This window comes from Neoarius graeffei, chromosome 17, assembly GCF_027579695.1.
Source record: "Neoarius graeffei isolate fNeoGra1 chromosome 17, fNeoGra1.pri, whole genome shotgun sequence".
NCBI classification, from domain to species: domain Eukaryota; kingdom Metazoa; phylum Chordata; class Actinopteri; order Siluriformes; family Ariidae; genus Neoarius; species Neoarius graeffei.
Window position 1 is genome coordinate 71,017,996 of NC_083585.1, and position 24,466 is coordinate 71,042,461.

General features: G+C 46.1%; 1 protein-coding gene across 1 annotated transcript in view; it reads left to right on the forward strand.

Moving 5' to 3' along the window:
* Nucleotides 1-2,366: 2,366 nt before the first annotated feature.
* chd7 (chromodomain helicase DNA binding protein 7) overlaps nucleotides 2,367-24,466 on the forward strand; it is a 111,850-nt gene continuing 89,750 nt past the window's right edge. Inside the window, 1 exon segment of the mRNA XM_060897971.1 lies at nucleotides 2,367-2,617. The gene's annotated coding sequence lies outside the window, so the exon portion shown is untranslated.

A 24,466-nucleotide genomic window follows, 5' to 3' on the forward strand; every position in this document is an offset into this window, starting at 1 on the left:
TTCCCTGTGTATAAATACTTCCTCAGTTTGGTCCCTAGTCACGGAGTCTTTGTGCTGTTATGTTATCACTAGAGACCTCTGTTCCGTGTTCTTTGCCTTTGTCTTTGTGGTCTTTTGTACTTTGCTTTCTTGTGGACTTTTTGGACTTTGTATTTACCATTTTGGATCTTCTGAGCGTTTGGATTTTTGCCTTTTCTTTTCTTATTTTTTGGCTTTTTGTTTTGACTTTGAACTTTTGGATTTTTTATTTTTTCCCGTATATCTTCTGAGCATTTGGATAATACTTTTGTTTTTTGCCTTGGATTTTTTGCATTGTAAATAAACTGTTTTTTTCTACTCTACTTTCACCTCACTCCTCTGCACTTGAGTCATTCCCCTGGTGGCCTAGTGGGGGTTTGCTGGATTACTACACCAGCGACCCGGTTTTGATTCCCAGCAAAACCCTAACAATATTATTATAATTTCACTGTTTTTTTAAATTTATTTATTTTATAGGCCTATTTATTTGACCTTTATTAAGTGCTGCACACAATTATTATTAATATTATTATTAATAATATCAACAGGCGGCGGCACGGTGGTGTAGTGGTTAGCGCTGTCGCCTCACAGCAAGAAGGTCCTGGGTTCGAGCCCCGGGGCCGGCGAGGGCCTTTCTGTGTGGAGTTTGCATGTTCTCCCCGTGTCCGCGTGGGTTTCCTCCGGGTGCTCCGGTTTCCCCCACAGTCCAAAGACATGCAGGTTAGGTTAACTGGTGACTCTAAATTGACCATAGGTGTGAATGTGAGTGTGAATGGTTGTCTGTGTCTATGTGTCAGCCCTGTGATGACCTGGCGACTTGTCCAGGGTGTACCCCGCCTCTCGCCCATAGTCAGCTGGGATAGGCTCCAGCTTGCCTGCGACCCTGTAGAAGGATAAAGCAGCTAGAGATAATGAGATGAGAATGAATATCAACAGGCCTACCTACAATTTATAATTTTTCACTCACCTTTGCCAGTGTCAATCACCTCAACTAGGCAGATGTTTACCTTGACAGCTTTGATGTTATTTTTCTCATCTCATCTCATTATCTTTAGCCACTTTATCCTGTTCTACAGGGTCGCAGGCAAGCTGGAGCCTATCCCAGCTGACTATGGGCGAAAGGCGAGGTACACCCTGGACAAGTCACCAGGTCATCACAGGGCTGACACATAGACACAGACAACCATTCACACTCACATTCACACCTACGCTCAATTTAGAGTCACCAGTTAACCTAACCTGCATGTCTTTGGACTGTGGGGGAAACCGGAGCACCCGGAGGAAACCCACGCGGACACGGGGAGACATGCAAACTCCGCACAGAAAGACCCTCGCCGGCCACGGGGCTCGAACCCGGATATTCTTGCTGTGAGGCGACAGCGCTAACCACTACACCACCGTGCCGCCCTGATGTTATTTTTATTAGATATTATATATTTTATTATATTATATATATATATATATATATATATATATATATATATATATATATTGTTACATTTTATTTGTATATTGTATCATCGGCTTGTTCTTGGGATCTTTTTTCTATTTTATGTTGTACAGTGTAAATTTTTCTTTTTGCACATCTGATAACTTGCTACTGTAACAAAACAATTTCCCAGCTTGCAATCAATAAAGTAAATCTATCTATCTAATATTTTGAGGGTTTTTTTGCACTGTAGGCCATAATTATCAAAATTAAAATAGAAAAATGCTTGAGACATTTCAGTTTATGTGTAATGATTCTATAATATATTAAATTTTCACTTTCTTTACTTTTTTCACTTTCCATAACTGATGGGAAATACTGAATTTTTTCCACGATATTCTAATTGTGTGTGTGTGTCGTTTCATGCTATTGTAAGTCTCAGAAACATCTTTAAAACCCTGGAGAATAAAGGTCAGCATTTTGGATGTAACCTGCTCAGGTGTGCTATACTTCTCTGTGTGTATTTGTGTATGCGTTTATTTCCGCTTCCTGTGTGTGAGTGTGTGACGGGGCAGACAGGCTCTGATCTAAACCTCAAATAAAACCAACACTAATAGAATCTACAGATTTTTTTCCCTTGTAAGTGTATGAAGGGGATGAATATTTCATAACGTCGTATTATATTTTATTATGAATTTGATCAAAGGTGCACGTGATGAGTTGAGCTGGATTTAAAGCAAAAAATAAAATGTTGAAATAAATCTGGCAACCCGGTGAGTAATATCAGTGTGAGGGGGGAGGGGGAGCGCGCCGTTACGTCACAAAGAACCCGCGAGGTCGGTCACTCACTCACGCGCGCGCCCTCCCTCCCTCACACACACGGCGCGCGCTTGTTTTATCTGCGCGTCCTCTCACATGAACGCGCCCCCTGCCTGTTGGAAGGTGAGCGCGCGCGCGAGGGGAGAGAGACGGAGCGGAGCGCGAGGGTTTGAGACCGACTGGACCGATCCGGTTTTTTTGTTTTTAAACCGATAAAAAGTGCAGTAAAAGCGGAGTTTGGGCTCCAGTGTGAGGAGAAGACGCTTCCGGGAGCCGCTTACATCGAAAACAAGTCAGAAATTCGACGCTGTTGAAGCGGGATAGAGCCTGTGTGGAGTTTAAATCCGTGAGGTGAGAAAGCCGCTCTCTCACACACACACACTCACACACACTCTCTCACACAGAGCCGCGCTGAGGAGAGAGAAAGCGCGCACACACACACACACGGTCAGAAATGTCTCCTGATTCCCCCTGAGAGTGAGAGTGATCCTGCTCTGAGAGTGACTCCGCTCACCTGAGCCGCTTCGGTTCTGAGGTAAAGTGTCCGCGCCGCTTCACTCATTCATCCGCACTTTTCCTATTGTGGAGCTGAAGCGCGGTCCGAGTGAGGAGTTCATCCGCGAGTTCTCACCGAAACCTCCAGCCGCATCAACACCGGATCCGAGTTCCTCAGGCGGGAAGAGTAAAACACAATAACCAACTTTTAGTTTGTTTAGTGTAACTCTACACTCGCTGGTTAGCATTAGCATGTTTAGCTCCGGCCACCTTTTTCTTTTTTGTGTTGTTCAGCCTAATGAGTCCCGGGTCACTTCAGAGAGAGAGAGAGAGAGAGAGAGAATTAAACCGAATTAACCTGTATATTAAATACAAACTGTGTCTAAACGGGTAATTTACCTCACACTGTTTTAAGAGTGGTGTATTTAAATGGGAGTGTGTGTGTGTGTGTGAGACGAGAGAGAGAGAGCGCTGCGTGTTGGCTAGCGGAGGCTAATTCAGCGCTACACGAGGTGAAGCTCTGTAAGGTGACGGAGTTTCCACAAAGCCCCGTGTAAATCACCTCACATCCCGGTTAAAGTGCACGGAACCCGGTTCCGGAGGGTCCGGGTGGTGTTCCCCGGGTGGAAGAGTTCTCCCCGGTGTGTGAGCGGGGCTGAGAGAGTGTCCGAGTGAAGGACAATACTGAGAGGACGAAGGTTCCTCTGGAGGCCAGATGGTCAGTCCCTGTGGGAGATTCGTCCTCACAAGTTCTCCTCAAACACACCATTAAACCCACATTTCCCCGAGTCGGAGTGAGTGTGTGTGTGCCGCTGTGTGTGTGTGAGGGAAGGAAACTGTTTTTATCGTGTGTGTAGTGTTGGATCGAGTGGAGTGTGAGAGAGAGAAATGCTAATGAGGCGGTGGAAGTACTGGCTTGTCCTCATTGTCTCCTCACTCCATGCTAACAGGCTACAAGCTAACACACCATTCATAACTTGGTAAATTATTTTAAAGTTTTTTAAAAAATCGTGTTTAATACACGCGCCACTTTTAAGATTAACTCTAAGGGAAGGTGAATTTTTGTAACTTTTATACCAACTCTTCATTATCAAGCGCTGTGTTTTCCCCCTCAGTTTCGGCGAGTTCGGAGTTTTATACAAAATAAATATTTAATTTTCATCACCGGGAACTTCATTCACACTGAAGCTCGAAAGCCAGCTCTCCTTCTCCGCTCTCTTATAAAGCCAGCTCTCCTCCTCCGCTCTCTTATAAAGCCAGCTCTCCTCCTCCGCTCTCTTATAAAGCCAGCTCTCCTTCTCCCCTCTCTTATAAAGCCAGCTCTCCTTCTCCCCTCTCTTATAAAGCCAGCTCTCCTTCTCCGCTCTCTTATAAAGCCAGCTCTCCTTCTCCGCTCTCTTATAAGCCAGCTCTCCTTCTCCCCTCTCTTATAAAGCCAGCTCTCCTTCTCCGCTCTCTTATAAAGGCAGCTCTCCTTCTCCGCTCTCTTATAAAGCCAGCTCTCCTTCTCCGCTCTCTTATAAAGCCAGCTCTCCTTCTCCCCTCTCTTATAAAGCCAGCTCTCCTTCTCCCCTCTCTTATAAAGCCAGCTCTCCTTCTCCCCTCTCTTATAAAGCCAGCTCTCCTTCTCCCCTCTCTTATAAAGCCAGCTCTCCTTCTCCCCTCTCTTATAAAGCCAGCTCTCCTTCTCCGCTCTCTTATAAAGCCAGCTCTCCTTCTCCCCTCTCTTATAAAGCCAGCTCTCCTTCTCCGCTCTCTTATAAAGCCAGCTCTCCTTCTCCCCTCTCTTATAAAGCCAGCTCTCCTTCTCCGCTCTCTTATAAAGCCAGCTCTCCTTCTCCCCTCTCTTATAAAGCCAGCTCTCCTTCTCCGCTCTCTTATAAAGCCAGCTCTCCTTCTCCCCTTTCTTATAAAGCCAGCTCTCCTTCTCCGCTCTCTTATAAAGCCAGCTCTCCTTCTCCGCTCTCTTATAAAGCCAGCTCTCCTTCTCCGCTCTCTTATAAAGCCAGCTCTCCTTCTCCGCTCTCTTATAAAGCCAGCTCTCCTTCTCCCCTCTCTTATAAAGCCAGCTCTCCTTCTCCGCTCTCTTATAAAGCCAGCTCTCCTTCTCCCCTCTCTTATAAAGCCAGCTCTCCTTCTCCCCTCTCTTATAAAGCCAGCTCTCCTTCTCCGCTCTCTTATAAAGCCAGCTCTCCTTCTCCCCTCTCTTATAAAGCCAGCTCTCCTTCTCCCCTCTCTTATAAAGCCAGCTCTCCTTCTCCGCTCTCTTATAAAGCCAGCTCTCCTTCTCCCCTCTCTTATAAAGCCAGCTCTCCTTCTCCGCTCTCTTATAAAGCCAGCTCTCCTTCTCCGCTCTCTTATAAAGCCAGCTCTCCTTCTCCGCTCTCTTATAAAGCCAGCTCTCCTTCTCCCCTCTTCTTATAAAGCCAGCTCTCCTTCTCCCCTCTCTTATAAAGCCAGCTCTCCTTCTCCCCTCTCTTATAAAGCCAGCTCTCCTTCTCCACTCTCTTATAAAGCCAGCTCTCCTTCTCCACTCTCTTATAAAGCCAGCTCTCCTTCTCCCCTCTCTTATAAAGCCAGCTCTCCTTCTCCCCTCTCTTATAAAGCCAGCTCTCCTTCTCCGCTCTCTTATAAAGCCAGCTCTCCTTCTCCGCTCTCTTATAAAGCCAGCTCTCCTTCTCCGCTCTCTTATAAAGCCAGCTCTCCTTCTCCCCTCTCTTATAAAGCCAGCTCTCCTTCTCCCCTTTCTTATAAAGCCAGCTCTCCTTCTCCGCTCTCTTATAAAGCCAGCTCTCCTTCTCCCCTTTCTTATAAAGCCAGCTCTCCTTCTCCCCTCTCTTATAAAGCCAGCTCTCCTTCTCCACTCTCTTATAAAGCCAGCTCTCCTTCTCCCCTCTCTTATAAAGCCAGCTCTCCTTCTCCCCCTCTCTTATAAAGCCAGCTCTCCTTCTCCCCTCTCTTATAAAGCCAGCTCTCCTTCTCCGCTCTCTTATAAAGCCAGCTCTCCTTCTCCCCTCTCTTATAAAGCCAGCTCTCCTTCTCCGCTCTCTTATAAAGCCAGCTCTCCTTCTCCGCTCTCTTATAAAGCCAGCTCTCCTTCTCCGCTCTCTTATAAAGCCAGCTCTCCTTCGCCCCTTTCTTATAAAGCCAGCTCTCCTTCTCCCCCTCGCTTATAAAGCCAGCTCTCCTTCTCCCCTCTCTTATAAAGCCAGCTCTCCTTCTCCGCTCTCTTATAAAGCCAGCTCTCCTTCTCCGCTCTCTTATAAAGCCAGCTCTCCTTCTCCCCTTTCTTATAAAGCCAGCTCTCCTTCTCCCCTCTCTTATAAAGCCAGCTCTCCTTCTCCACTCTCTTATAAAGCCAGCTCTCCTTCTCCCCTCTCTTATAAAGCCAGCTCTCCTTCTCCGCTCTCTTATAAAGCCAGCTCTCCTTCTCCGCTCTCTTATAAAGCCAGCTCTCCTTCTCCCCTCTCTTATAAAGCCAGCTCTCCTTCTCCGCTCTCTTATAAAGCCAGCTCTCCTTCTCCGCTCTCTTATAAAGCCAGCTCTCCTTCTCCGCTCTCTTATAAAGCCAGCTCTCCTTCTCCCCTCTCTTATAAAGCCAGCTCTCCTTCTCCGCTCTCTTATAAAGCCAGCTCTCCTTCTCCCCTCTCTTATAAAGCCAGCTCTCCTTCTCCGCTCTCTTATAAAGCCAGCTCTCCTTCTCCCCTCTCTTATAAAGCCAGCTCTCCTTCTCCCCTTTCTTATAAAGCCAGCTCTCCTTCTCCCCTCTCTTATAAAGCCAGCTCTCCTTCTCCCCTCTCTTATAAAGCCAGCTCTCCTTCTCCCCTCTCTTATAAAGCCAGCTCTCCTTCTCCCCTCTCTTATAAAGCCAGCTCTCCTTCTCCCCTCTCTTATAAAGCCAGCTCTCCTTCTCCCCTCTCTTATAAAGCCAGCTCTCCTTCTCCACACTCTTATAAAGCCAGCTCTCCTTCTCCGCTCTTTTATAAAGCCAGCTCTCCTTCTCCCCTCTCTTATAAAGCCAGCTCTCCTTCTCCACACTCTCTTATAAAGCCAGCTCTCCTTCTCCACACTCTCTTATAAAGCCAGCTCTCCTTCTCCACACTCTTATAAAGCCAGCTCTCCTTCTCCACACTCTCTTATAAAGCCAGCTCTCCTTCTCCACACTCTCTTATAAAGCCAGCTCTCCTTCTCCCCTCTCTTATAAAGCCAGCTCTCCTTCTCCACACTCTTATAAAGCCAGCTCTCCTTCTCCACTCTCTTATAAAGCCAGCTCTCCTTCTCCACTCTCTTATAAAGCCAGCTCTCCTTCTCCCCTCTCTTATAAAGCCAGCTCTCCTTCTCCACACTCTTATAAAGCCAGCTCTCCTTCTCCGCTCTCTTATAAAGCCAGCTCTCCTTCTCCACACTCTTATAAAGCCAGCTCTCCTTCTCCGCTCTCTTATAAAGCCAGCTCTCCTTTTCCGCTCTCTTATAAAGCCAGCTCTCCTTCTCCCCTCTCTTATAAAGCCAGCTCTCCTTCTCCACACTCTTATAAAGCCAGCTCTCCTTCTCCCCTCTCTTATAAAGCCAGCTCTCCTTCTCCACTCTCTTATAAAGCCAGCTCTCCTTCTCCACTCTCTTATAAAGCCAGCTCTCCTTCTCCCCTCTCTTATAAAGCCAGCTCTCCTTCTCCACTCTCTTATAAAGCCAGCTCTCCTTCTCCCCTCTCTTATAAAGCCAGCTCTCCTTCTCCACACTCTTATAAAGCCAGCTCTCCTTCTCTGCTCTTTTATAAAGCCAGCTCTCCTTCTCCCCTCTCTTATAAAGCCAGCTCTCCTTCTCCCCTCTCTTATAAAGCCAGCTCTCCTTCTCCCCTCTCTTATAAAGCCAGCTCTCCTTCTCCCCTCTCTTATAAAGCCAGCTCTCCTTCTCCACACTCTCTTATAAAGCCAGCTCTCCTTCTCCACACTCTTATAAAGCCAGCTCTCCTTCTCCACACTCTCTTATAAAGAAAGCTCTCCTTCTCCCCTCTCTTATAAAGCCAGCTCTCCTTCTCCGCTCTCTTATAAAGCCAGCTCTCCTTCTCCACACTCTTATAAAGCCAGCTCTCCTTCTCCGCTCTTTTATAAAGCCAGCTCTCCTTCTCCCCTCTCTTATAAAGCCAGCTCTCCTTCTCCACACTCTCTTATAAAGCCAGCTCTCCTTCTCCACACTCTTATAAAGCCAGCTCTCCTTCTCCACACTCTCTTATAAAGCCAGCTCTCCTTCTCCCCTCTCTTATAAAGCCAGCTCTCCTTCTCCCCTCTCTTATAAAGCCAGCTCTCCTTCTCCGCTCTCTTATAAAGCCAGCTCTCCTTCTCCACACTCTCTTATAAAGCCAGCTCTCCTTCTCCCCTCTCTTATAAAGCCAGCTCTCCTTCTCCCCTCTCTTATAAAGCCAGCTCTCCTTCTCCCCTCTCTTATAAAGCCAGCTCTCCTTCTCCACACTCTTATAAAGCCAGCTCTCCTTCTCCACACTCTTATAAAGCCAGCTCTCCTTCTCCGCTCTTTTATAAAGCCAGCTCTCCTTCTCCCCTCTCTTATAAAGCCAGCTCTCCTTCTCCACACTCTCTTATAAAGCCAGCTCTCCTTCTCCCCTCTCTTATAAAGCCAGCTCTCCTTCTCCCCTCTCTTATAAAGCCAGCTCTCCTTCTCCGCTCTCTTATAAAGCCAGCTCTCCTTCTCCGCTCTCTTATAAAGCCAGCTCTCCTTCTCCCCTCTCTTATAAAGCCAGCTCTCCTTCTCCGCTCTTTTATAAAGCCAGCTCTCCTTCTCCACACTCTCTTATAAAGCCAGCTCTCCTTCTCCACACTCTCTTATAAAGCCAGCTCTCCTTCTCCCCTCTCTTATAAAGCCAGCTCTCCTTCTCCCCTCTCTTATAAAGCCAGCTCTCCTTCTCCACACTCTTATAAAGCCAGCTCTCCTTCTCCGCTCTCTTATAAAGCCAGCTCTCCTTCTCCCCTCTCTTATAAAGCCAGCTCTCCTTCTCCACACTCTTATAAAGCCAGCTCTCCTTCTCCACACTCTTATAAAGCCAGCTCTCCTTCTCCGCTCTTTTATAAAGCCAGCTCTCCTTCTCCCCTCTCTTATAAAGCCAGCTCTCCTTCTCCACACTCTCTTATAAAGCCAGCTCTCCTTCTCCCCTCTCTTATAAAGCCAGCTCTCCTTCTCCCCTCTCTTATAAAGCCAGCTCTCCTTCTCCCCTCTCTTATAAAGCCAGCTCTCCTTCTCCCCTCTCTTATAAAGCCAGCTCTCCTTCTCCACACTCTCTTATAAAGCCAGCTCTCCTTCTCCGCTCTCTTATAAAGCCAGCTCTCCTTCTCCACACTCTCTTATAAAGCCAGCTCTCCTTCTCCGCACTCTCTTATAAAGCCAGCTCTCCTTCTCCACACTCTCTTATAAAGCCAGCTCTCCTTCTCCACACTCTCTTATAAAGCCAGCTCTCCTTCTCCACACTCTCTTATAAAGCCAGCTCTCCTTCTCCACACTCTCTTATAAAGCCAGCTCTCCTTCTCCACACTCTCTTATAAAGCCAGCTCTCCTTCTCCGCTCTCTTATAAAGCCAGCTCTCCTTCTCCGCTCTCTTATAAAGCCAGCTCTCCTTCTCCACACTCTCTTATAAAGCCAGCTCTCCTTCTCCACACTCTCTTATAAAGCCAGCTCTCCTTCTCCCCTCTCTTATAAAGCCAGCTCTCCTTCTCCACTCTCTTATAAAGCCAGCTCTCCTTCTCCGCTCTCTTATAAAGCCAGCTCTCCTTCTCCACACTCTCTTATAAAGCCAGCTCTCCTTCTCCACACTCTCTTATAAAGCCAGCTCTCCTTCTCCACACTCTCTTATAAAGCCAGCTCTCCTTCTCCGCTCTCTTATAAAGCCAGCTCTCCTTCTCCGCTCTCTTATAAAGCCAGCTCTCCTTCTCCACACTCTCTTATAAAGCCAGCTCTCCTTCTCCACACTCTCTTATAAAGCCAGCTCTCCTTCTCCCCTCTCTTATAAAGCCAGCTCTCCTTCTCCACTCTCTTATAAAGCCAGCTCTCCTTCTCCGCTCTCTTATAAAGCCAGCTCTCCTTCTCCGCTCTCTTATAAAGCCAGCTCTCCTTCTCCACACTCTCTTATAAAGCCAGCTCTCCTTCTCCGCTCTCTTATAAAGCCAGCTCTCCTTCTCCGCTCTTTTATAAAGCCAGCTCTCCTTCTCCGCTCTTTTATAAAGCCAGCTCTCCTTCTCCGCTCTCTTATAAAGCCAGCTCTCCTTCTCCACACTCTCTTATAAAGCCAGCTCTCCTTCTCCACACTCTCTTATAAAGCCAGCTCTCCTTCTCCCCTCTCTTATAAAGCCAGCTCTCCTTCTCCCCTCTCTTATAAAGCCAGCTCTCCTTCTCCCCTCTCTTATAAAGCCAGCTCTCCTTCTCCCCTCTCTTATAAAGCCAGCTCTCCTTCTCCCCTCTCTTATAAAGCCAGCTCTCCTTCTCCACTCTCTTATAAAGCCAGCTCTCCTTCTCCGCTCTTTTATAAAGCCAGCTCTCCTTCTCCGCTCTCTTATAAAGCCAGCTCTCCTTCTCCACACTCTCTTATAAAGCCAGCTCTCCTTCTCCACACTCTCTTATAAAGCCAGCTCTCCTTCTCCCCTCTCTTATAAAGCCAGCTCTCCTTCTCCCCTCTCTTATAAAGCCAGCTCTCCTTCTCCCCTCTCTTATAAAGCCAGCTCTCCTTCTCCACTCTCTTATAAAGCCAGCTCTCCTTCTCCCCTCTCTTATAAAGCCAGCTCTCCTTCTCCCCTCTCTTATAAAGCCAGCTCTCCTTCTCCACTCTCTTATAAAGCCAGCTCTCCTTCTCCGCTCTCTTATAAAGCCAGCTCTCCTTCTCCGCTCTCTTATAAAGCCAGCTCTCCTTCTCCGCTCTCTTATAAAGCCAGCTCTCCTTCTCCACACTCTCTTATAAAGCCAGCTCTCCTTCTCCACTCTCTTATAAAGCCAGCTCTCCTTCTCCGCTCTTTTATAAAGCCAGCTCTCCTTCTCCGCTCTCTTATAAAGCCAGCTCTCCTTCTCCACACTCTCTTATAAAGCCAGCTCTCCTTCTCCACACTCTCTTATAAAGCCAGCTCTCCTTCTCCCCTCTCTTATAAAGCCAGCTCTCCTTCTCCCCTCTCTTATAAAGCCAGCTCTCCTTCTCCCCTCTCTTATAAAGCCAGCTCTCCTTCTCCCCTCTCTTATAAAGCCAGCTCTCCTTCTCCCCTCTCTTATAAAGCCAGCTCTCCTTCTCCACTCTCTTATAAAGCCAGCTCTCCTTCTCCGCTCTTTTATAAAGCCAGCTCTCCTTCTCCGCTCTCTTATAAAGCCAGCTCTCCTTCTCCACACTCTCTTATAAAGCCAGCTCTCCTTCTCCACACTCTCTTATAAAGCCAGCTCTCCTTCTCCCCTCTCTTATAAAGCCAGCTCTCCTTCTCCCCTCTCTTATAAAGCCAGCTCTCCTTCTCCACTCTCTTATAAAGCCAGCTCTCCTTCTCCACTCTCTTATAAAGCCAGCTCTCCTTCTCCACACTCTCTTATAAAGCCAGCTCTCCTTCTCCCCTCTCTTATAAAGCCAGCTCTCCTTCTCCCCTCTCTTATAAAGCCAGCTCTCCTTCTCCCCTCTCTTATAAAGCCAGCTCTCCTTCTCCGCTCTCTTATAAAGCCAGCTCTCCTTCTCCGCTCTCTTATAAAGCCAGCTCTCCTTCTCCGCTCTCTTATAAAGCCAGCTCTCCTTCTCCGCTCTCTTATAAAGCCAGCTCTCCTTCTCCGCTCTCTTATAAAGCCAGCTCTCCTTCTCCGCTCTCTTATAAAGCCAGCTCTCCTTCTCCCCTCTCTTATAAAGCCAGCTCTCCTTCTCCCCTCTCTTATAAAGCCAGCTCTCCTTCTCCCCTCTCTTATAAAGCCAGCTCTCCTTCTCCCCTCTCTTATAAAGCCAGCTCTCCTTCTCCGCTCTCTTATAAAGCCAGCTCTCCTTCTCCGCTCTCTTATAAAGCCAGCTCTCCTTCTCCCCTCTCTTATAAAGCCAGCTCTCCTTCTCCACTCTCTTATAAAGCCAGCTCTCCTTCTCCCCTCTCTTATAAAGCCAGCTCTCCTTCTCCGCTCTCTTATAAAGCCAGCTCTCCTTCTCCGCTCTCTTATAAAGCCAGCTCTCCTTCTCCCCTCTCTTATAAAGCCAGCTCTCCTTCTCCCCTCTCTTATAAAGCCAGCTCTCCTTCTCCACACTCTCTTATAAAGCCAGCTCTCCTTCTCCCCTCTCTTATAAAGCCAGCTCTCCTTCTCCCCTCTCTTATAAAGCCAGCTCTCCTTCTCCCCTCTCTTATAAAGCCAGCTCTCCTTCTCCACACTCTCTTATAAAGCCAGCTCTCCTTCTCCACTCTCTTATAAAGCCAGCTCTCCTTCTCCACACTCTCTTATAAAGCCAGCTCTCCTTCTCCACACTCTCTTATAAAGCCAGCTCTCCTTCTCCACTCTCTTATAAAGCCAGCTCTCCTTCTCCACACTCTCTTATAAAGCCAGCTCTCCTTCTCCACACTCTCTTATAAAGCCAGCTCTCCTTCTCCACACTCTCTTATAAAGCCAGCTCTCCTTCTCCACACTCTCTTATAAAGCCAGCTCTCCTTCTCCACACTCTCTTATAAAGCCAGCTCTCCTTCTCCGCTCTCTTATAAAGCCAGCTCTCCTTCTCCGCTCTCTTATAAAGCCAGCTCTCCTTCTCCGCTCTCTTATAAAGCCAGCTCTCCTTCTCCGCACTCTCTTATAAAGCCAGCTCTCCTTCTCCGCTCTCTTATAAAGCCAGCTCTCCTTCTCCGCTCTCTTATAAAGCCAGCTCTCCTTCTCCGCTCTCTTATAAAGCCAGCTCTCCTTCTCCGCACTCTCTTATAAAGCCAGCTCTCCTTCTCCACTCTCTTATAAAGCCAGCTCTCCTTCTCCCCTCTCTTATAAAGCCAGCTCTCCTTCTCCGCACTCTTATTCATGTCATCGACGTGTGTGTAGTAGCCTTGTGTGTTATAAAGGATGGAACGTTATGATTTTGTTTTATTAAAAGCTGTACACCGTGTTTCTGCTCTGCAGGGTGAATGCGCGGTGTGTTACTGAGTGTGTGTTTAAATCAACATGGCAACTAGTGTGCGCGCGCGTCCGTCCGTCCACTCATGGAGTAGATATGAACCTGTGTGTGAGAGAGAGATGAGACCTCCTCTTTTGTGGTCTGGCAGCTTGTTCACTAGTTTCACACACTTAACAGGACAGTGTTAACCGTGTGTGTGTGAGCTCCATGTAGTCCAGTTTTAAAACACTAATGTGGTGTATTCATAACTCTGCTGCTGGACTGGAGTCAGTTGATTAATGAACACTTGTTATTCGATGCACACTGATGGTGTGTTAAAATGAGAAGGGAACCATTTTGTGTGCGCACACCATGCTGGTGGTTTTCTTATCTGTGGCGTGGATGTGAAGCTCCTGAGATTGAAGACATGTAGGGGACACACTTTCTGTAAGACCCCCTTCATATTAAGTGTGTGGTTTGTCAGTCTCCTCCTGTAAAGCTCAGTGACAAAACAAGTGGCCTTTTTCCTTCTCACTGACCCTCCCCATCATCCCCCCCCCCCTCCCTCGGTCATCTCTCTGAAAGTCTTCACACGACACAAATAACCAAAAGTTTAATGTGAGAACCATTGACGACTTTAACTTCTTAATATCTGTATTAAATGTGACATGATGTGATCATTCCCCAAAAATCAGTCATGTGACTGTGCAGTCGAGAAGTGATGAGCTGCTGTTTATTCTTTTTCAGAAAGGGGTAAAGATGTGTGTTGTGTCCTGAGCAGTCTGTGAGATCATGAAGTTTCACAAATACTTGATCCAAGAGTTACTGAGACTGATATCGAGCTCCAGCACACGGACCGGACACCCAGCGGTTTCACTGCTGAGATCCTCTCCGGAATTTTCCACACGTCGACTTTAACATCGTTATCTTTATCATTTTTATGTTCGTTGTCAAACAGCGCTGGGTTTTGAGACCCAAACTGAATGAGGCTCCATCAAGCCTGCAGCAGTGTGATGTTTCCACAACCTGCGTCTTGATTGGTTGTATTAATGTGTTCCTTTTGTGGTCCAAATATTACAAAAATCAAACCTGTTTTTAAAATTAAAAAAAAAAAACACTTTCACACAAACATTTGCCTTTGATGTGAAAGTGTTCATAGTAGAGCCCTGCACTCCTGCGGGAGTCCCGCGGGACCCGACGCAAAGCAGTGCGGCGCGGGACAAATTTTGAAAGCTCATTGCGGGCGGGAGGGGGAGTGCACAATGCAGGCGGGAGAGGTGATAAGCTGCAGTCCCGCTAACTAAAAATATGTTTAAAATAAAATTTATAAATTATTAATTTATGTCTATCATATAATTTGTGCTGGATATTTTATTTGGCATTAATAAAAACATTTTAAGATGCCTAAATTTGCGGATGTGGTCTAATCTCGTGTACGTTTCCGATTCCTTTCCGCTCTTCCGTGTTTGAGATCTCCGATCATGGCAGAAGAGCAGAGCTCCTCTAGTGAAGCTCACAGTGCTTCAGAAGTAAGTGCTGCTTTAAAAAGAGGTACATTTACCGTTAAAAAGTCGAGTATTAGTCCCAAGTATTAAAAAGTATTAAAAAAAAGTTTTTAAAAAAGTATCAAGTATTAACTAGTATTAAAAAGGACTGTGTATCACACAGATTGTTCAGTTTAAAGCTAGAAATAGACAGTGTATAATCTGAGGAGCAGGTTGTGGTTGCGCAGCACTTCATATGAGAGGAGAATGAAATCGCGGTTGGAATCATAACGCCACAGACTCGGAAGTGGGAGTGCGAGTGCACAAAGCGAGAGCTGTCAATCAAAGCGAGAGCTGTCAATCATGAGCGCATGCAGCACTCAACTTGGAATGTGTCAGCAGAATGTCAGAGTTTAAACAATAAACTTACAATAAATGAAGGATCGGTCAGTGGAGAGCTCAGCTAAGCTCAGCATGTTTAATTCCCCAAGCCAATGACAGGAACTTTCGTAAGAAATAACGCGAACGTCTGCATCATGCGGGATTTGCGGGTGGGAGCGGGACAAAATATGGCAGGTGCGGGCGGGAGCGGGACTGAAAATCATAATTCTTTGCGGGAGCGGGACTGCACAATGCGGGAGCAGGCGGGAGCGGGACTGAAAATTCTGTCCCGCGCAGACCTCTAGTTCATAGTCGGAAAAAGTTGTTGAATGAAAGTGTCGAATCGCACTGTATGTGTAAAGACCTTTTACACTCGCTATTTTTTTTTTTCTCTCCCCATTCACCCTCACACTGAACACTGTTTATGGTTATTATGCTGTAACGGTGTGTGAGAGAATGGGAGCAAAACAGTAAAGGTAGAAATGTTGATCTACCCCCTGGTGCCCCAGTCACATTAACAGTAGTTGTGTTTCACCGCTCTGGTGGGAATCGGAACCGCCGGATTAACATATGACATTGCTAGTGGTGATGTAACTGATGCAGTGACAGGACGACTGACACCTACACAATCTGAATACTGAAACTACCTCACTGTAAAGAAGTGATTGGGGGGGGGGGTGAACTCAACATGCACAGACCTCAGCAGATAAACAAGTGTTAAATCTTTGATTGAATAAACAAATGTTCAGAAACGGGAAGAGACTCAACAGAAATGTGATGCAGCTCGACTCGTGCCATGATTTATAACTAGCTAATGTCTCAGCTTAGACTTTTCACAACAGTGGACTCACCGCCTCATGAATTCTGTCATATCCAGTCTCGCATGTGTTACACGTAGCATTCTGTTAAATACAGTCAGGTGGGAAACTGCCACACCCATTACTTTACTATGATAGAAGACTGAGTGGGAGTGAGAATTTATCGATAACATGTTTTTACCTCCTGCATTAAGATTTCATATGCAGAAGGACCTGTCAGTTTCTGACTCACCGTCTCCTGCCTTTCTGTCTCCTGTATCTCTCTCATGAGCTTTTTATTTCTCTCCCCCACTCTCCAGTTAGTACAGTATGATTTTGTGAGAAAATGGTAACAGCGCCATTGACAGCAAATTGTTTAAATAACCTGCCTTTAAATGTTCTTTAACAGAATAGTTGTTTACACTCTTTTTGCTTTAGATGGTGCTGTAACGATTTTTGTACATATGCATTTTCTGGAGTCCATTCTAATAAATAAGTAAACTTGATGGATAAATAGCATAATTGTTCAGTTGCATTCTGTAACAAAAAAGGAAATTGTCATCAGGAGTAGTTCATAAAGCTGAAAAGTCGCGTTCTTTTTGTGATGTCGCACAGCCTTGTGTGTGTACATGTACTAAACAGTTGCCACATCAAATCCAAATGAACACAATATCACAATTATTGAAGTTCTAATATTGCTGAGATTTCCTCTGTAGATTTTATCAGTGACCACATTTACTGCTGTACTGAGCGTGTGTACACACGCACTCCACTGCCTATTCATTTGTCAGCTACATTAGCTCTGTACCTCTGGTTATATTATACAGTGATGGTTTTTTTGAGTCTTTATTCTTGTGTGTGAGAGACAGACTGAATCCCGGGGTAATTTCCCTATAGTGTGTGTGTTCTCGCAGTGCTTCTGATACTTACAGCAGGTTTATGAAGTTGGTGATGACATCAGGTGGGGGGTTCTCCCAATGTGTTCAATCATTTTGCACACACACTCTCACTTTTCCTCTCACACAAAACTCCAGTATTTTTGATAGTTAATGGAGGAACCAATTTCCTTTAACATCTGCAGGAAACTCCTGTGGATGTTCTATCAGTCCGTGGTCGCCAGTGTCCTGTTTTACACCGTGGTGTGCTGGGGGGGGCAGCACTTCCAATACCCCTTTTCCACCAAATCAATTCCAGGGCTGGTTCGGGGCCGGTGCTGGTTCACAACTCGTTCAACTTGCGAGCCAGCTGAGAACCAGTTTGCTTTTCCATCGCTCGCGGTGCTAAGGGAAGCCACATCAGTTACGTCGCTGTATACGTCAGTTACGTCGCTACGTTTGCATTAACCTTGGCGCGAATATCGAAGCAAAAACACGGAAGAAGCAGCAGCAACAACAATAATGGATGACTTTGCGTTTGTACAGCTGCTGCTTCTTGTCGCTTAAAAATAGTGATCTTTCGCGATCTTGTTGTTGGTCTTAACAACTCCGCCCCCCCGCTGACGTAAGCGGTTCTTTCCTCTGGCCCAGCAGAGAGTTGGTGCTAGCCTGGAACCAGTTTTTCTGGCCCCAGAGCCAGTTCTTTGTCAGTGGAAACAGAAAACCCAGTTCCAAACTAAGCACTGGCCCCGAACCAGCCCTGGAACTGCTTTGGTGGAAAAGGGGCACAAGAAGGACGCATCCAGGCTGGACAAACTGATCAAGCGGGCCGGCCCTGTGGTCGGCATGAAGCTGGACTCTCTGGTGACGGTGGCAGAGAAGAGGTCTATGGACAAACTACTGAACATCATGGATGATGCCAGTCACCCTCTGCACACTGTCATCAGCAACCAGAGGAGCCTGTTCAGTGACAGAATGCTCCTTCCCAAGTGCAGGACGAACAGACTCAAAAACTCCTTTGTCCCTCACGCCATCAGACTGTACAACTCCTCTCTGGGGGGGAGGAGGGGGAACAGGAGGACAGAGGACGGGAAGGAGCAGTAGCCCAGCCTGACAAAAAGCAATGCTGGACAATGTGCAGTACCTCTCCTGCTGGACTTTTTTCTTTGTATATGTTAATACTTAATTTATCTAGAAGTTTTCTCTAGCTTCTATTCTCTCTTTATTCTGTAATGATGCTGCTGGAATTTAAATTTCCCTGAGGGAACCCTCTCAAAGGGATCAATAAAGTTCTATCTATCTACACCCATGTTGGTGCTGAAGAAGCTCTAGTGATACCGGGGGGACGGGAGAGAGAGAGACGGGGCCGCTGCGAGAGTATGCGTCACTCCCCTGTGTGTGCGTGCATGCGCACGTGCTGACATGGTGAATTACTCACTCCATCCATGTCCCCACCTCTGCTTCTCTCTGTGTGTGTGAGAGAGAGAGGGAGGGAGGGACACCTGTCTTTCTTGCACTGATCCTGAAACACTCATGCTGACTCAGTGATGAATTCGGGTGTGCTCACCATGCCTGAGTGTGGGGTCCCCCCTCCCCCGCTGGCCTGCACTCCCACTGCACTTTATCGTTCCGTGCCTCCGTGTGCTTACATCACGATGTGACTTTGTGTTGAACAGCTCTCACACAGCACAAAGGGTGTTTTGTTTGACTCTTTACGTTGTGGATTTATTTGGAGTCATTTTGTGTGCATGTGGTGATACAGCTCTCTCACATGCCATGCAGGTCATTGATTTTCAGTAAATCGTGCTGCAAGAACAAGATTTTTACGGAGGCAGCGGACTCTGATGCCGGTTTCAGTCAACTAATTTTGCTGTGTGTGGCATGCAGCGACTAAACCGGACTTTGGGGGTCAGAAACCCTCGGGCGCACTGTTGATCACCTAGTGGCAGTACACGTTTAAGGCCAATTTATATTTCTGTATCAACGCTGATATGGGGTAAGGTGTAGCCATATACCTGAGGACGCTGTACCAGACGCTGTAGCCTGATCTACATCTCTCCAGAAATTTAACTACATGTTGTGGCAACGCAGATTGCAACCACTGTGATTTGGTCCTCTTGGTTGCACCGTGTTTCCAGCTGCTCGTTCTTCTCTGGAAATCTACCATCAGGATATTCTGTTGATATATAAAGTTGGGAGGCTCTTTGCCATCTGTAGCTCATTATAACAGCCAATTTAATTCTGTGTCTAATCCTGTGGATTTAAACAAACAAATTTTTGTTACGTTGAGCAGACGCTTTTATCCAGCGCGCCATACAACATACCAGGAGCAGTCTGGGGACACATTAGGGGTTAGGTGCTTTGCTCAAGGGCACTTCAGCCATTCCTGCTGGTCTAGGGAATCAAACCGGCGACCTTTTGTCCCAAATTAAATTTTTTTTTTTTTAATCCCTCGTTCCTGAGCGCAGTGGGACTTTTTCAGGCTGCTTGGCGTGCTAAATACAGGCGAGGTAAAACTTCAGAAGTGCTTTCAGTGGGAATTCACTGTTTAATTAATCATACAGAATTTATTTTTCCTCCAGAAAATTTGACTTAAAATTCAAGTTTATTTTTATAGCGCTTTTAACAGGCATTGTCACAAAGCAGCTTTAGAGTTTTAGTAACTTTAAACATGAGCTAATTTTATCCCTAACCTATCCCCAATGAGCAAGCCTGTGGCAAGGAAAAACACTCAGACGACATGAGGAAGAAACCTCGAGAGGAACCAGACTCAAAAGGGAACCCATCCTCATCTGGGTGATGACAGACATAAGTTTTAACATGAAGTCAGTTTCATTGATGTTCATTGATGGAAACTTGAGTGTAAAACTGTTCATGACAACTGCAGTCCTAAAGTTAGCAAGTCAACTGTAGTCCTCAGCCATAAATGTATTGCTGTAAGTGTCCAGAGTGTCTTCCAAGTGTGATTTTTCAACTGTCCACATGGGGCCGTCCTCCACAGGAGCGATGTGATTTTTTTTTTTTTTTTAAAACATTTTGTTCATATTATATTTTGTTTATTAGTCCTAAAGTGAAACAAGTAGCTCGCATTCTGCTCTTCTCTGTGTAAAGGCAGTAAATTCTGGTGTTTCATGCAGTAACGCCTCCTAGAGGAGACACACCTCACCCTGTGTGAGCATCAACACTGTACCTATAGCACAGATTCTGCAGAGAATTTTACAAAGATTCTACACAGGCCTTTAGTCAGTCTAGATACACGGAGATCCCACCCCCACTAACCTACCTTTCTCTCGCCTGTCTTTCCGTGGGGCCGGTGCGCTTGCTAAGTTTACTCCAGTTACAAATAAATTTAACATCTGAAATGGTACAGTATCACTTCTCAAATTTCGGTAGTTAACATTACTGCATTTAAAGGACGGTGAAATGCACCTTTCAGAGTTTGCTCTTTCACTCGCCCTTTAAGCTGGCAGCTCGTGAGTATGTCGCAATTCTAACACAAACAGTGGAAGAGCTGACATGCCACTTTTGAGATTTCTTGCCAAGTTTGAGAAGATGCTATGGATTCAGCACCTGTCTAGTGACATTTTAGATTAAGCTGAGTCAGTGTATTGTTAAAAGCATTGTTGCAAAGCAGCTTTACAGAAAAAGATTTTAAACACATGAACTGAATGATTTTATCCCTTATGAGTAAGCCTGAGGTGGTAATGGCAGGGAGAAACAACCTGAGGTTACACAAGGAAGAAACCCTGAGAAGAACCAGACTCTAAAGGGAGTCCATCTTCATCTGGGTGATGGTGTGATTTATATAATGACTCCCCTCTATAACTGTGTCCTGTAGAATCACAAAGTACAACTGTAGAACCAGGAAATTCATTATAGTTTAACAGGAAGTCTGTTTTGTTGGAGTTATCAACTGTTCATGACAGCTGCAGTTCTAAAGTTATCATGGTCGTTGTTGTCCTAAACCAATGGAGCAAAACTTAAGTGTATTTTTCGATTGTCTATATGGGGCTGTCCTGCACAGGAGTAATGCGATGAGACTCCAGCCAGAAGTAGGGCATGTGGATGGATCAGGCAGGTCCGAGGAACAGGAGGGGCCAGCGTCACTGGTGTCTCAGGAGTGACGTGTAATGAGAGAGAGAAAAACACAGGTTGTTGGGTATGCCTGCTGTCACCTAATGGTTAAGAATGATGTACGTTTTGTGCCGAGTGCAAGTGAGGACTCTGGTGAGACGAACGATGACCGCATAACTAAAAGGGGGGAGCCAGAAGGTAACACAAACCTGAGGGAGCCCCGGGACCAGCGCTCGAAACTAACGGTGTCCCGACGTCCCGGGGACCATAAAAATTGTCATCGGGACACAAAATTATCATATCTGGGACAATCCCGGGACAATGGAAAAAAATAGATCTAGAAAAAAGTTCTACATTAATATTATTTACAAAGCCGTAACACATACGTAGACATTCACCTAATTTGTCAATTTTAATTTTAAAACATTAACAGCGAAAAATACATAGTAGCTACACTTTGGATGCACTGCATCCGTAGGCTACAGAGCAGCACATTCTGTTCTAGAATCTTCGGCCGGAGTCCGCATTATATGGACTTGGAATGGAATTGCTACCGCACACGCTGCGCCAACTCTTGCCAGAACAAAAATGCTTAAGTGGTTGAAGCGGACCGACCGCGGGGAAGAAACTGAAAGCCCAGACATAACGTCTCCGGGACCTTCAGGATCCAAAGTGTCATCGCCTGGTCTGCAGGCAACGCTAGCAACTGAATGAACTTAATGAACACTGTTAGACACGTTATAAAATACAACAGGAATGATGTGGATGATATTGACGGAAGATACCGTTCAACAGAATAAGTGAGTTTTCTTGGTGTCTTTCTAGTTCAGAAAGTTTAGTCAGTCAGCAGCACAACTAGGCTCGGACCTGGCACTATGCTGATGTTGCTAACATTTGCACCCACGTTTCGGCAGCGAAAGTTCATAAAAATGGATAACGGAAAGTTCATAAAAATGGGTAACGGAAAGTTCATAAAAATGGATAACGGAAAGTTCATAAAAATGGGTAACGGAAAGTTCATAAAAATGGATAACGGTAATGGATAACGGAAAGTTCATAAAATGGATAACAAAAATGGGTAACGGAAAGTTCATAAAAATGGATAACGGTAATGGGTAACGGAAAATTCATAAAAATGGGTAACGGAAAGTTCATAAAAATGGATAACGGTAATGGATAACGGAAAGTTCATAAAAATGGATAACGGTCTTATCTCATCTCATTATCTCTAGCCGCTTTATCCTGTTCTACAGGGTCGCAGGCAAGCTGGAGCCTATCCCAGCTGACTACGGGCGAAAGGCGGGGTTCACCCTGGACAAGTCGCCAGGTCATCACAGGGCTATGGATAACGGTAATGGTGAAAATTATAAGTTGGCCTTATAAGTGCCAACAGATATTCAAGGTATAAGTAGATGAAATGAACATAAAAGGGGTCTTATTTTCAACTAAAGTGTACTGCAGATGTAGGGAGTTGAAACATTTTCTGAATGAGCTAGTTGGCCCCTTTAAATAAACGGGTATCTATTCATACAGTGAGATCGCCAAAGTTTAATAAACTGAAAATGCAATAACTGTAATTTTGAAGTAGATGATGTATAGGACATGTGTCACTTGTGTCTTGTGACTTATTGTAAAAATGATCTAAAGGGTTCAAAATCACATAGTTACAAATATAATAGTAACTTCATATGATAATATTAACCACTGGTTATTTCAGAGAGGAAAAAAATGGGGACACTATTGCTTCCATTCGGGACAATACAACACAGAATTCGGGACCACTGGGGGGACACAAAGAAAAAAAGTTAATTTCGAGCCCTGCCCGGGACATAAAACAGCATCCACTCCACAGTCAACAAACTCAAGTGAGGTGGGGGGACATCCATACACCTCAGCTTACCAAAACACTGTCTGAGGATCCTCCAGATCTAGTCCTTTACCTCATAAAGGCTTGACTAAACAGATATTTTCAGCTGAGACTTAAACACTGAGACTGTGTCTGAGTCCCAAACACTACTTGGAAGGCTGTTCCATAACTGTGGGGCTTTGTGAGAAAAGGCTCCGCCCCCTGATGTAGCCTTCACTATACGAGGTACCAGCAGATAGCCTGCATCTTTTGATCCAAGTAGGTGTGGTGGGTCATAAAGGACCAGAAGTTCGCTCAGGTACTGTGGCGCGAGACCATTCAGTGCTTTAAAGGTCAATAGTAGTATTTTATAACCCGTACAAAATTTGATTGGGAGCCAATGCAGTGTGGATAAGACAGGAGTGATGTCATATCTTGGAGTTTTAGTAAGGCCTCTCACTGCTGTATTCTGGACAAACTGGAGCTTATTTATGCTCCTACTGGAACATCCAGACAGTAAGGCATTACAATGATCCAACCTAGAGGGGAAAAAAAGCATCAGCTAGTTTTTCTGCATTGTAAAGTGGCGTTTCTTAGCAATATTTCTGAGATGAAAGAAAGCTATCTGGGTAATGTTATCGATGTGACTTTCAAATGAAAGATTGGGATCAAGAATCACCCTGAGGTCTTTTGCTGTTGTACATGAAGAAACGGAAAGGCCATCCAAAGTTACTGTGTAATCCGAAAACCTACTTCTTGCTGCATTGGCTTCAGCACCCCTCTGTACAACTGGCTGCTAGACTTCCTCACTGAAAGACCAGTCAGTGAAGGTCGGACAGAATACCTCCAGTGTCCTCACCCTCAGCACACGCTCCCCTCAGGGCTGTGCCCTGAGCCCTCTGTTGTTCACTCTGATGACACCAGGGCTGCCAGCAACCACTCTTGCCCCTTTTCCACCAAAGCAGTTCCAGGGCTGGTTCGGGGCCAGTGCTTAGTTTGGAACCGGGTTTTCTGTTTCCACTGACAAAGAACTGGCTCTGGGGCCAGAAAAACAGGTTCCAGGCTAGCACCAACTCTCTGCTGGGCTAGAGGAAAGAACCGCTTACGTCAGTGGGGGGGCGGAGTTGTTAAGACCAATAACAAGACCGCGAAAGATCACCATTTTTAAGCGACGAGAAGCAGCAGCTGTACAAACGCAAAGTCATTCATTTATTATTATTATTATTGTTGTTGTTGCTGCTTTTTCTGTGTTTTTGCTTCGATATTCGCGCCAAGGTTAATGCAAATGTAGCGACGTAACTGACGTATACAGCAACGTAATGACGTGGCTTCCCTTAGCACCGCGAGCGCTGGAAAAGCAAACTGGTTCTCAGCTGGCTCGCAAGTTGAACGAGTTGTGCACCAGCACTGGCACCAAACCAGCCCTGGAACTGATTTGGTGGAAAAGGGGTAATTGTGAAGTTTGTGGACGACACAACAGTGGTGGGCCTCATCAGGGATGACAACGACCTGGCCTACAGAGAAGAGGTGGAGCAGCTGGTGGGCTGGTGCAGAGAAACCAACCTGATCCTGAACGTGGACAAAACCAAAGAGATCATTGTTGACTTTATGAAGAATCAGCCCAGCCACGCTCCACTTGTCAACAACACAGCTGTGGAGGTGGTCAATAGCACCAAGTTCCCGGGGGTGCACATCACAGACAACTTCATCTGGTCTGTGACCACTGCGTCACTGGTCAAGAAGGCACAGCAGTGTCTGCACTTCCTGCATAGGATGAGGAGAGCCCACCTGCCCCCCCACCCATCCTCACTACATTCTACAGAAGCACCATAGAGAGCGTTCTGACCAGCTGTATCTGTGTGGCGTGGAGGCTGCAGTGCCTCTGACTGGAAGAATGTGAGGAGAGTGGTGAGGACAGCAGAGAAAATCATTAGAACTTCTCTTCCCTCCATTCAGGACCTCACACCTAAGCGCTGCATGTCTCGAGCCAGAAACATCAGTGACCCCTCACACCATTTATGGACTGTTCTCCCTCCTGGCCTCTGGAAAGAGGTTCTGCAGCATTCGGTGCAGGACCACCAGATTCTATAACAGCTACCCCCCCCCCCCCCCCCCCGTCACTAGACTCCTGAACTCCAATTCCAAACTCTAAACTTCTATTTCTAACTTGAACAATTCC